Below are 12034 nucleotides of genomic sequence, written 5' to 3'. Positions count from 1 at the left end.
GATTCTGTATTCTGCAATGAATTCCTCTAAAGCATTATTGTCGTCCCTTTGACCAGTATATATTTTTTTCCTGCACAAGGCACTTCAGTAATGGGTCCTAACCTTCTATGGTTCAGCGATAACATCAATTGTCTATGAATCTATGGAATTTTCTCTTTTTAGAATGTTGAAGAATGATGATTGAGATCCTTTTCAGGCCTGCCCGCGTTTGCCCCGGCCTCCGCCCGCGAAGTGCTGCCGCTGCGCTGCCCGCGTTGCCCCCATTGCTCGGACCTGCCCGAATATTGACACCCCTAATCAAATCATGCCTCATATCTACTCACATAATGTTCTCAATTGATCCTCCTTGCATATAAAAACAAGATTTGTAAGTTCCACACTTCAAGTTCAATGCTCAACGTCACACAAGACTGAGACGACAAAATTGACTGAACTCTCATGAACTCAGATTCCTGTGAGTCTAAGTTAGCAAAGTCAATAAGATTCTATACAACATTCAATCATTGTATACCCTTATGATTGGTGTAGTTACCTTTTTCCGCACAACATAATCGAAGTGGGTATATTTTTAAAATAAGGTTTAGGAATTCAAGTACAAATGGCGTATAATTAATTTTATCCTAATGATGGCCACATTAGAAAATTCTAATTAGAGGGGCTTTTATTTTAAAATGCACCATCCCTTCAAATTTCAAAGTAAATTACTTTAACCTAAATTCCTATAAAACTAAAATTTCAAGAAAATAGATAAAAAAAGAAATCAAGTGAAATATATATTTAAAATTTAAATAAATAATTCATTTACTATCCAAATTAATTTAATGAGGGTGACAAATTTAAGATGAACCAAAATTTATAAAAAAAGTAAAGAACCAATGTCATATGGAGCATGCCTCTATAGTGAGTTTCAAAAAAAAAATCTATTAAAATTAGTCCCTTAGATAAACATCTACGTATTAAAAGTCTATAAGATTTAATCTAGAGGATTGCACTATGATTACTGACAAGGATTCTTTAGTTAAATTGAGTTGAATTTATCTGTGCCCTGTTGTGCTGATTAAGTAAACTAAAGTCCATAAGAACTTCGGATAATGAAACTATGAGATCTTAATTGAGCTCATAATCATTCTCCCATTCTCTTCAAACTAACAACTATAAGCTTTTTCAACCCTAAAAAATAAATTATTACCATTATAAACTAAGCATTTAGTGCTAACTACTAACTTTAATTAAAATTCTCTCAAATAATTGAAAAAGATAATTAATCATTAAAACTTATTACTGCTATGAAAAAATTGAGACCATATTGTAATATTCTCCTAAATTAGACCTAAATAAGAGTTTATTGAAACCGTACGTTTTAGCTTCATATGGCAATGAAAGCTACCGCCCCTACTAAATAATCTTTGTAGTATAGCGTCGTTGATAATAATGTGATTTTGCATTAATTTGTATTAATAGTGCGTCGTTGATAATAATGTGATTTGGCCGTATGTTGTGGTTGAATCTGTTCAAGCACTAAGGCTTCGTTTGGGACAGCTTTCTTATTGCTGCTTAAAATAATTTTTTAGTACCAAATATTAATTTTTTTCTTCTAGAAAGTTGCTTTAAGAATCAATAAGAAAACCGTCCCAATCAAAACCTAAATCACAAGTCCTAAAGTTTATGAGGACAGCGTTTTTAGGTCATATTTAAATGAAATCGATCACACCAATGATAGATGCTCATCACTGCTGGCTCAAATAAAGACCAATGTCCTAATAATAATAATAATAATAATAATAAAACAATAGAAGTAAGAAGGCTTCTTTTTCGCTCTAGGCTTTATTTGAGATATTTTTCGTCACTATTTATTTTATTGATTTAAAAAAAAATTACAAAAAAATAGCTTTATAAAATAACAAGAAAGCTGGCTCAAATAAAGACTTAGATTTTATTTTTCAATACAAATTTAAATAATAAAATATTTTTATATTAAATAGATGATTTGAAAAGTAGCAAGAAAACTGTTCCAAACGAAGCCTTAATTGTCCCTGACTGTGATGTTCTTATTTTGGATAAAAAAATAAAAAAAGATAATCAAATTTTAAATTCTGACAAGTTCCTTTAAGAAATTTAGCATCTTAAGAATTGTTGTCACAAATAAAAATTGTATGGGAGAGATTTAAAGCCAAAGTTTGTTTTAATGCTGCTGAATTTTAATTCATATGAATAATGAATTAATTAACATTTTAAAATAAATTTTACTTTTAAATCGTTCTCTATCACATTTTGATAAAAAAATTAACTAAATTGTTTTTTTTTTCATTTACATCAATCTTGACATTATTATAAAAATTCAATGGAATAAGAATTCTCCTCAATGCTGATCTCTGTAGTTCTACATAAAATTTTTCTTTTTCAGAAGTAATCAGACCACAAATATTTCGTGTAGTTGCAAGTAACAAGAAAAAAACAAACAAACTAATCATCATAGATATCAATGAGATAAATTTAAGTAAATCCCTGAAATAGGAACAATAATAAAGAAACAGTTAACTAGAAATATCACAAACATGAAGTTCATGTTAATGAAGACTATTGCAATGGTTTAGTAGAGAGTATTGTGTATAATTGAAGTCAGATATGCACAAGTACTTTTTCAAATAAGCAAAAGGAAAAAAAGAAAAAGATTATATGTGTAGTGTTAAAAAATTTTTCATGAATAATTAGAAGATATTGATCTGTGCTTGTAGGTTTGTCTTCAATATGTCTGCTTGTTAATCTGGGCAGTGGTTGCACCATTTCTTCGTTAAGTATATTGCATCAACAACTAATAACAAATTGAACTATGTGTTAATGCTTGGTATAAATTCTGCTTTTTTGTTAGAGTTGGCTTGCTGGATGATCACCGGTGAATGGCAGACAACAAAAATAAGAAAATTATACTTAAATGCCTTATTAAATCAAGAGATTGCATTCTTTGATAGTCACATAAATACAGGGGAAGTTGTAGAGAGGATGTCAGTGGACATCATCCTTATCCAAGATGCCATGGGTGAAAAGATTACAAAAAAACTGTTAATTGAACAAAGACATTGCAATCCAATATATGGGTGTTGGTGATTCTTTTACTATTTATGTTTTTTGCAGGTTGGTAAGATCATTGAGCTAACGTCAGTATTCTTCCTTAGCTTCGTAGTTGCATTTATTAAAGGCTGGCTTCTCACCTTAGTCATGATTTCCACCATCCCTCCTATTTTGTTATGCAATGCCTTCATGTCAAAAATTAGAATCAAGATTGCATCAAGCAGTCAAAAGGACAATATAGAAGCCTCTATAATTGTACAGCAAACAGTTAGCTCAATTAGAACTGTAAGCAAAACTATCATTAATCCATAGTTACGCAGAATTAATTTGAAGGACTAAAAATAGATGCTTCTCCTTGCAAACTGCACCTATTCAGGTGGCTTCATTTACAGGGGAAAACCTATCAGTGAACAAATTTGAAAAGGCACTGGAGAATATCTATAGATCAACCATTCACGAGGGCCTTGCTGTTGGATTAAGCAATGGTATGACATTGATTTTGTCATATAGTGCACTTGCTTTAGGCTTTTGGTATGGAGCAAAACTAATAATGGATAAAAGCTAAACTGGTGGAGAAATCATTAGTATTATATTTGCAGTCATATTTGCTTCAAAGTAAGTTTCTAACCCTTGATAAATTCTTGGTTATACATACATATAGATAAAAACAATATTGATGAACAATAAGAACTTCAAATATGAATTGAAAGGTAGTGCCTTGATCCGTGCCACAAAACCTAAATCTATGCAATTGAAAGAAGTGGTTGGGTTTTCATTTTCAGTCACTTGGCAGATTTAGACATATGCAAGCATAAACTTTTTCAAATTCAATTTTTTGTTCTGGTGAAGTTTTTTTATCAAATTGATAAATTAGTGAAAGAATAATCTACATCAAAAATATGTTTTTATTTCCAATAATGCTTTCATTTTTTTTGTGCAAGAATGGTTTTCAGTTTTCACCAACACTTCATAACTGATTATACGAAAGTATACATGATATACAAAGTACTATTAAAAAAATAGCATCTATAATCTAACTTAAATCCTATATGAGTGTGCTATCACAAATTTTATAAAATATTTTGCAATTTACTTGAAATGTTCCCTGTGTTCTCTTCATGTAATTATTATAGTATACAATTTGATCAAGTTCAAATGCTTATCACCTGAATTCAGTTTTTACCCACATAAAAATAAATAGAAAATTCCATTGAACGAACCAATTTAATGTAATATGCAATAATTAGTAGTTGTTGTTTGCCCAGTTTGTGATGAAGCACAATCTAACAATAAATTAGCGTGAACAACATGGTAAATAACCCCTGATGAGTTAGTTTGTGAAGCTATTCTACATTCTCTTGCACAGAGTCATATTATACCTCGTTTTTCTACACATGGATATGCTAATCCCATGATTATCATTAGCTCTATAGAACAGGCATCTCCATGCATGACATCATTTGTGGAGGGCCAAGTTGCTGCATATAAGATTTTTCAGATCATCAATAGAAAGCCAGAGATTAATGCTTCTGACATAGCAGGAAAAAGACTAGATGTTATTCATGGGAACATAGAATTTAAAGATGTTTATTTTAGATATCCATCCAGACCCAAAGAGAAAATTTTGGCAGGATTTTCAATTTTCATTCATGGCGGCACAACTGTTGCATTGGTCGGAGAGAATGGAAGTGGAAAATCAACAGTAATCAACCTGATTGAAAGGTTTTATGACCCACAAGATGGCGAAGTTCTCATTGATGGTGTTAATATCAAACAATTTCACCTTAGATGGCTCAGAAAAAAAATAGGTCTTGTTAGCCAAGAGCCGATTCTCTTTGCATCAACAATTAGAGATAATATTTCATATCGAAAAAACGATGCAACGATTGAAGAAATCAAAATTGCCACTCAATTAGCTAATGCTTCAAAGTTCATTGATATGTTACCTCAGGTTGTTCTAAACCATAAAAAAAAATCATTCTACTCAATAATTTATATGGCTATCAACAAATATATGATATATTCTAAATCGAGTTGCTCATGATTCTCAGGGACTAGATACCATGGTTGGTGAGCATGGTACTCAATTATCAGGAGGACAAAAGCAAAGGATTGCCATTGCAAGAGCTATTTTGAAGGACCCAAGAATATTGCTATTAGATGAAGCGACCAGTGCTCTTGACGTGGAATCAGAACGAGTAGTACAAGAGGCACTTGATAGAGTTACGAGAAATCGCACTACTATTATAATAGCTCATCGCCTGACCACTGTGAGAAATGCAGACTCTATAGTAGTTATGCACCAAGGTTCAATTATTGAAAAAGGTGCTAGCATATTAGCAATTTTTATTTAATTTGTCTTTCTTTCACCTTCCAAAATTTAGAAAGAACTCCATGGTTAATTTTTATTATAGGTAGGTTGTCATTCTAAGTTATATTTTGGCTAGGTTCTCACTTCGAGTTACTAAGGGATCAAAATGGTGCTTACGGCCAGCTCATTCATATACAGTCAATAAATACAAATTTCGAGCAATCAACAGAAACTGATAAGGATGGAGCTGATCACCTAATTATTGGAGACAATCACCAAATTGTTGGAGCAACAAATGTCGACCAACATCAACTTTTAAGAAGTTCCCTTGGTGCAAAATTATCTTTGGGGTATTCAAGCCACAGCTTAACCTACATAGGGCCTGATTTCCCTGAAAGAGATTATGTACAAGGACATGCACCAAGGAAATCAAAAGCCGATTTTCCCTCAAAACAATAAAAAAAAGTACCTCTCCATCGCCTCGCCTACCTTAATAAGGAAGAGATACAAATTTTACTTGCTGGATCAATGGCTGCTATTGTCAATGGACTCAAGAGTCCCATGAGAGCATTAATGATATGTACTATCATCACAATTCTTTATTCGTCACCATATAAGATTAAGAAAGATTCAGTAATATGGTCAGCTACATACTTGGCATTTGGTGTGGCTAATCTAGTGGCAATTCCAATAGGATCATACTTATTTGCAATTGCTGGGGCCAGATTGATTAGAAGAGTTAGATTAATGACATTTAAAAAAGTTATCAATATGGAAATAGCATGGTTTGATGATAATGAAAACTCCAGTGGAGCAATTGGTTCAAGGCTTTCCTCAGATGCGGCTACCTTAAAAAGTATTGTTGGTGATTCACTAGCACTAATTGTTCAAAATACAACCACCTTAATTGGTGGCTTGACACTCGCTTTGCTTGCTAGCTGGCAGCTTTCACTTATTGTCATGGCATTGGTACCCTTTATAACCATTAATGGATGCATAAGAATGAGTTCTATGAAAGGATTTAATGCTGATGCAAAGGTTTGAAACTACATTTCATGCCAACAAAATTAATTTTAGTCCAAGCATCTAAAGAGTAAATAGGCTTACAAAACAAGTCAATCAATTAATAAGCCTCTCATTCTTCAAATCAGTAACTAACATTTGAAAATGATTTCAGATGATGTATGAAGATGCAAACCAGGTGGTTAATGATGCTTTGAGAAGCATAAGGACAGTTGCTTCATTTGCGGCTGAAGAAAAGATAATGGAACTATACAATAAAAGGTGTGAATTACCTATAAGCGCTAGAATCAAACATGGATCAACTAGTGGAATAACTTCTGCAGTTTTCTATTCCTTAACAATTTGTGTCAATGCTGCCATCTTTTATGCAGGGGCTCGCCTTGTCAGCAATGGGAGCATAACATTTGGACAAGTGTATCAGGTAAGCACGGTTCAGTTAACAAATTACTTGAATTGATAATAGGCAATTTTGACAACGATTTATAGAGATTGAAACAATCATATATAGTTCAGTTACTACGGGATAATTAAAATACAGAAAAATAATAATAATGTACCAAATATTCTTAGATTGCCACTGCAAGTAATCATATATAATAGGTTTAAAATGATTACAAAATGAAAGAAAAATTAATAATTAGTGGGTGTAGAGCAAAAGAATACAACATATATATGTTGGATAGGCATCTGACATGAAAAGGAAAACCAACTTATAAAGATGAGATTTTATGACATTTCATGTACTCTTATCTCTTTTTTCCCTTCCTCTTTCACAAGCTTGTTGTTGTCAGCTTTTTAACTTGAGAATAAGTAGAAATTACCATATGCGCTTGTTAGACTTTAAGTTCCTTAGTTTCCCTTCAACTTAAACAATCTACTTGTATAGCCTAGTTGCTATAGCTATACTTTGATATTTAATGCAATTGCTTGAGAAAGTAGGCACTATTAAATAGAAGACATCACTTCTTGTTCATGAGTTAAGCCAAATTAAACCCAGCATATATTTTGTGGAGTCAATCTCCTTTATATCGTTAACTTTATAAGTTAAATTTTATTGCATTTGTAGCTATACTTTTAAACTTTTTTTTTCCATAGATTTTCTTTTTTAGATACTTCAAATTATCACATCAGTATTGATGCACTTTATATTACTAATTTCCATTACTTGCTTTAACATTCTTTGCAGGTTTTTTATGCCATTGTCCTGACAACAAATGACGTTTTCATATCAATATCCTATCAACCTGACCTCAATAAAGCTAAATATATAGCGGCTTCTATTTTTGCAGCTCTTGACCGTAAATCTAAAATAGACCCAAGTAGCGATTCTGGACTGACCTTGGAAACGATTCAGGGTAACATTGAGTTTCAACATGTTAGTTTTAAATACCCCACAAGGCCAGATGTCCAAATTTTTCGTGACATTTGCTTGTCTATTCAATCTGGAAAGTTTATATGATGCATCAAACAGAAACAGAATGATGAAATAAATAAAGTTCAATCTATAACACTGGCTAAATTTTATTTTGTTAGGTTACTGCGTTTGTCGGAGAGACTGGAAGTGAAAAATCTACAGCTATAGCATTGCTACAGAGATTTTATGACCCGAATTCAGGATATATATTGCTAGACGACATAGAGATACAAAAGTTTCAATTACGGTGGTTAAGACAACAGATGGGATTGGTAAGCCAAGAACCAATTTTGTTTAATGATACTGTTTATGCTAACATTGCATATGGAAAGGAAGGAACAATAAATGAGACTGAGGTTATTGCTGCAGCAGAGTTAGCGAATGCCCACAAATTCATATCAACTTTGAATCAGGTTAGATGAGTCCATAAAATAACCAATGTAACTTGTATTTAAACATCATAGAATTTATCTTTTAAATCTTTAATCCATTATAAACTAATTTGTAAGAACCAATAAAGCAAAACAAAAGTCCAATTTTCTAGCCAGCTTAAATATAAATAAACCTAACTCAAAATTGCATTGATTCGAGCTAAGTTGGCTCAAAATCAATCAGGATTCATTATTTTCAACCATGGTGTTTCAAGAATACTATATCTAGATGAACATCATCAATTAAAACAAGGTTGCACTTATTAATAAATCAATAGGGACAGCTAGTTTGAGCTCTCACCCATTAGCATTGAGCATTTAGGTTTTAAAAATATCGATTTTAAAATTTAAATAGGAAACATGGCTCATTTGACACCTGAAAACTACTACATATGTTCTTGCACGTACGAGTGTTTGCATGTGCGCTCATGTAGTCATGTGTATGAAACCCAAAAGAGCTAATTATTTATACTTGCATGCATATGAGTGTCTGAACTCCCTTGTGCACTACTCGGTGTGTGCAAGCTCACATGTATGTGTTCATGTGCATGCATGTGAGTTGAGTCAGCTTAGCCTTGGCTTTTCATTATCCCACATTAGAATTGAAATAAGACAATTCATTTTATTAACAATATCACATCAATTGAAGTCATAATATAGTTTATAAAAATGAAGCAATGAGCAACTAAGCATGTTTCTCATATATGTTCTTCTATCCTTTAATAAAATGTTGTAGGGATATCAAACTGTGGTGGGAGAGCGAGGAACTCAACTATCTGGAGGGCAAAAACAAAGAGTAGCGATTGCACGTGCTATAATAAAACAACCCAAGATTTTGCTCCTAGATGAAGCAACTAGTGCACTGGACATGAAATCGGAACGAATTGTTCAAGATGCATTAAATCAAGTGATGGTAAATCGAACAACATTGGTCATTGCTCATCGACTCGCCACAATAAATAATGTAGATCATATTGCAGTAATTAAAGATGGAGTGATTGTAGAACAAGGAAATCATAAAACCCTTATCAACATTAATAATGGTGTCTATGCCTCATTGATAGCACTTAATTCAACAATCTCCTAATAGTTGCAATATTATCAAAATGATGGGGACATCAGATCGTGGAAGGTTTATCAGAGGCGTGGCCGCCGATCTACGGCCACGATCGAGTCATTGTACTTTTGATTCATGTTATGTTTGTTTATGTATTTGTTTTTATTTTATTTCCCGTTGTACCATTCTGGTAAAGGGATGTTGTATGTAAGCCACGAGGGCATGTTCGTCTTTTATTTTGAGTCTCTTGTACTATGCTATTTAAAACCCCTTGCTTATTATTCTTGATTAATGAATGATTGATTACAAAATTTTCTTCCGTGCATGAATTCTTGTGAGAGCTTGAGAGTGAGATTGGAGAGAAATCTCTAGGAGAGGGAAATCGGATCACCCACCAACCTTGGAGACGGCCGGGTTCATGGTTTTCTTCTTTATCCTTTGTCTTGCCCCTTCCACCTCCCCTACCGGACAACCTTGCATCCCAACCAGCTCCATCTCCAAGCCATTGTCTCCAGCTCCCTAGCCGCCGGCCATCCCCCACTTCCCTCCTCCCTTGAGTTTCCTAATTGGGTTGAGGATTAATTTAGGATAATTTTGAAATTCAATTCATTGGAATTTGAATTCAAAATCCTTCCTAATTTAACTTTATTTTAGGAAAGTTTCTAAATTTATCCTATTTGAATTTTAAATTTGAATAGGAGTTAATTTAAATCTTTCCTAATTCCTAAATCCAAAATAGGAACCCAATCAATTGCTCCCCCAATCCCCTCTCACCCCCATGATGCCGCCGGCCCCCCTCTCTCCCTATTCCATTAATGCTCTATTAATTGTTTGATTGTTTCCAAAACTCACTCCTTCCTTTAGGAAATAATTTCAAACTCCTAAACCCCTTTGGCCGAAATTTTCAAAGCCCTCATACCTTTTCATTTCTTTCCAAACCTAACATTGGGTTTTTGGAAATAAATCCCCAACATCCCTCCTTACCGCTGGCCCCTATCCCTCTCCCTTTCCCTTTTGAGTTTAGTTCAAATTCAAATCTCCTTAGTTCTAAAATCTGAAATTTTTTTCAGATTTTTACTTCTTGGCTCTCTCATTAACTCTCAACCGGAATTGAGGAGTTGAGAATTTCTCTCCTAGGTCCCTCTCCTCTCCTTCCAAAAATCTGAAATTTATTTCAGATTTTGTCTTTGGCTCTTCCCTCCTTCAAGTTGCAAGAGAAACTTCTTTCTCTTCATCAATATTCAAGAGCACTATCAAGTCGTGAGGAGATTTGTCACCTAGCCTCCATGAATGGCGGATCCAAAAACTGAGTACGGCACTGTCATTCGAAATTTTGGCAGCATTCCGACATCCCCTCCTCGTGAGGGGAGGTTGGGGAGGGTACTTGTCCTTTCTAGTCCGCCCAACCGGAAAGATAGTAAACGGCCGAGGGCTTCGGGAAGTTGTCGGGTCCTGGAATTATTCTTCAAATCTTCGATCCACTCAGTCGGATCAGATCGTCGGTCAAGGGCTTCAGGGGAGGTCACTCAAGGGGCTAAGGCATGGCAGCGGAGGTCTCGCACAAGGTTAAGGCCAGCATAGAGTTAGCGGCAAGGTCGAATGTAGGTTGGTGTCCAAAGGCCGGCAGTGTGTGGCTGGGGCGGAAGCAGGTCGGACCGGCTAGGGGGAAGGCAAGTCGATCGTGGATGTCGGGTTCGATTGGCGGCTGGTCAAACTGGAGGAAGCTAGGGCACAACGATGGTCAGGGGCAGAAGGAAGTCGGAAGAGGCGGACGAAGATCAAACGGAGGTCGGTGTCGGAAAAGGAAGAGATGAAGGCTAGATTTAGCTTCCTTACGCTTATAAGTATCGAATGTTTGTCTCCTGTCTTTGTGTATGAGAGTCGAACGAGAGAGGGCCTTGCTTGCGAGATGCTTTGATTGTGAGACAGAGATAGAGAGTGGGAGGGAGTTTTAATTTTTGTCTGCGTGCCTTTGTTTCTGTCATGTGAGAGATTTTTTGTCGAGAGTGGTTATGTTGTGTGATCGTGGGTGGAATTGTGGGATCGTGCGATAGTTAGGTCCAATCGTAGGTTACCGATCAACATGCCAACCGATCAACATGCTAACTAAACCCTATGTGTGTTTCAAGTTCGTAAGTCCCTTACATTCTACTAGATTTAGGTCAGAGTTACAATCTCTTGGTTGTTCTCATCTTAGATCCAAGATCTAAGGTCGATGTTCATTTTAGTTACATCGTAAACCCTCACCTTCTTAGGCATTTTGTCCAACTCTATTGGAATGTATGCCTCAATCTTTTAAATTAAATAGTTTAACTTTAATTTAAATCTAATTTTTAAATATAAAGCTCAATATATGACAGTTTAAGTACTTTGAGTTTCTTAGAATAAAGCATTCCTACCTCTTTCTCTTTTGTTTTTATTCTAAAAATTGACTACGAGTTGATCCAATCCCAATTTAAATTCCCGAAGATCAAATCTTTGATATGAAATTCTAAAAGAAAGAAATTATGTGAAATTTTAACCAAAATTTTGATGAAATAATGCAATCCACTATCTTCATAAAATATTTTCCTAAAGGACAAATCCTTGGGATGTAATGAACTACAGGGGCTTGCCTCTATGAGGAACTTATACCAAGAATAAAATAAATCATATCCAATCAAACATATCCTTCAAGATAATTCATTATTTTTTATGCCTTATATTTCAATCCATTGAGGATATAAAAA

At 34.4% G+C, this 12034-nt stretch overlaps 1 long non-coding RNA gene and 1 pseudogene across 12 annotated transcripts in view; one reads left to right on the top strand and one right to left on the bottom strand.

The window, feature by feature from the left end:
- Window positions 1–2914: 2914 nt before the first annotated feature.
- Window positions 2915–12034, bottom strand: part of LOC110110028 — a 68269-nt gene continuing 59149 nt past the window's right edge. For 11 of the 12 annotated variants that reach the window (XR_003702686.1, XR_003702680.1, XR_003702682.1 and 8 more), the window contains 2 exons: window positions 4449–4547; window positions 2915–3254 (listed from right to left, as the gene is read on the bottom strand). This is a non-coding gene — a long non-coding RNA (uncharacterized LOC110110028). Of the gene's footprint in view, window positions 3255–4448; window positions 4548–6675; window positions 6783–12034 lie in introns of all 12 variants that reach the window. The other variant, XR_003702688.1, reaches the window with a different exon arrangement.
- LOC110110027 lies at window positions 4465–6669 on the top strand (annotated as a pseudogene).

This window comes from Dendrobium catenatum, unplaced genomic scaffold (genome assembly GCF_001605985.2).
Source record: "Dendrobium catenatum unplaced genomic scaffold, ASM160598v2 fragScaff_scaffold_133, whole genome shotgun sequence".
NCBI lineage: Eukaryota > Viridiplantae > Streptophyta > Magnoliopsida > Asparagales > Orchidaceae > Dendrobium > Dendrobium catenatum.
The sequence above is the reverse complement of the archived record's forward strand: the minus strand, read 5'-3'. Positions and strand labels throughout refer to the sequence as shown.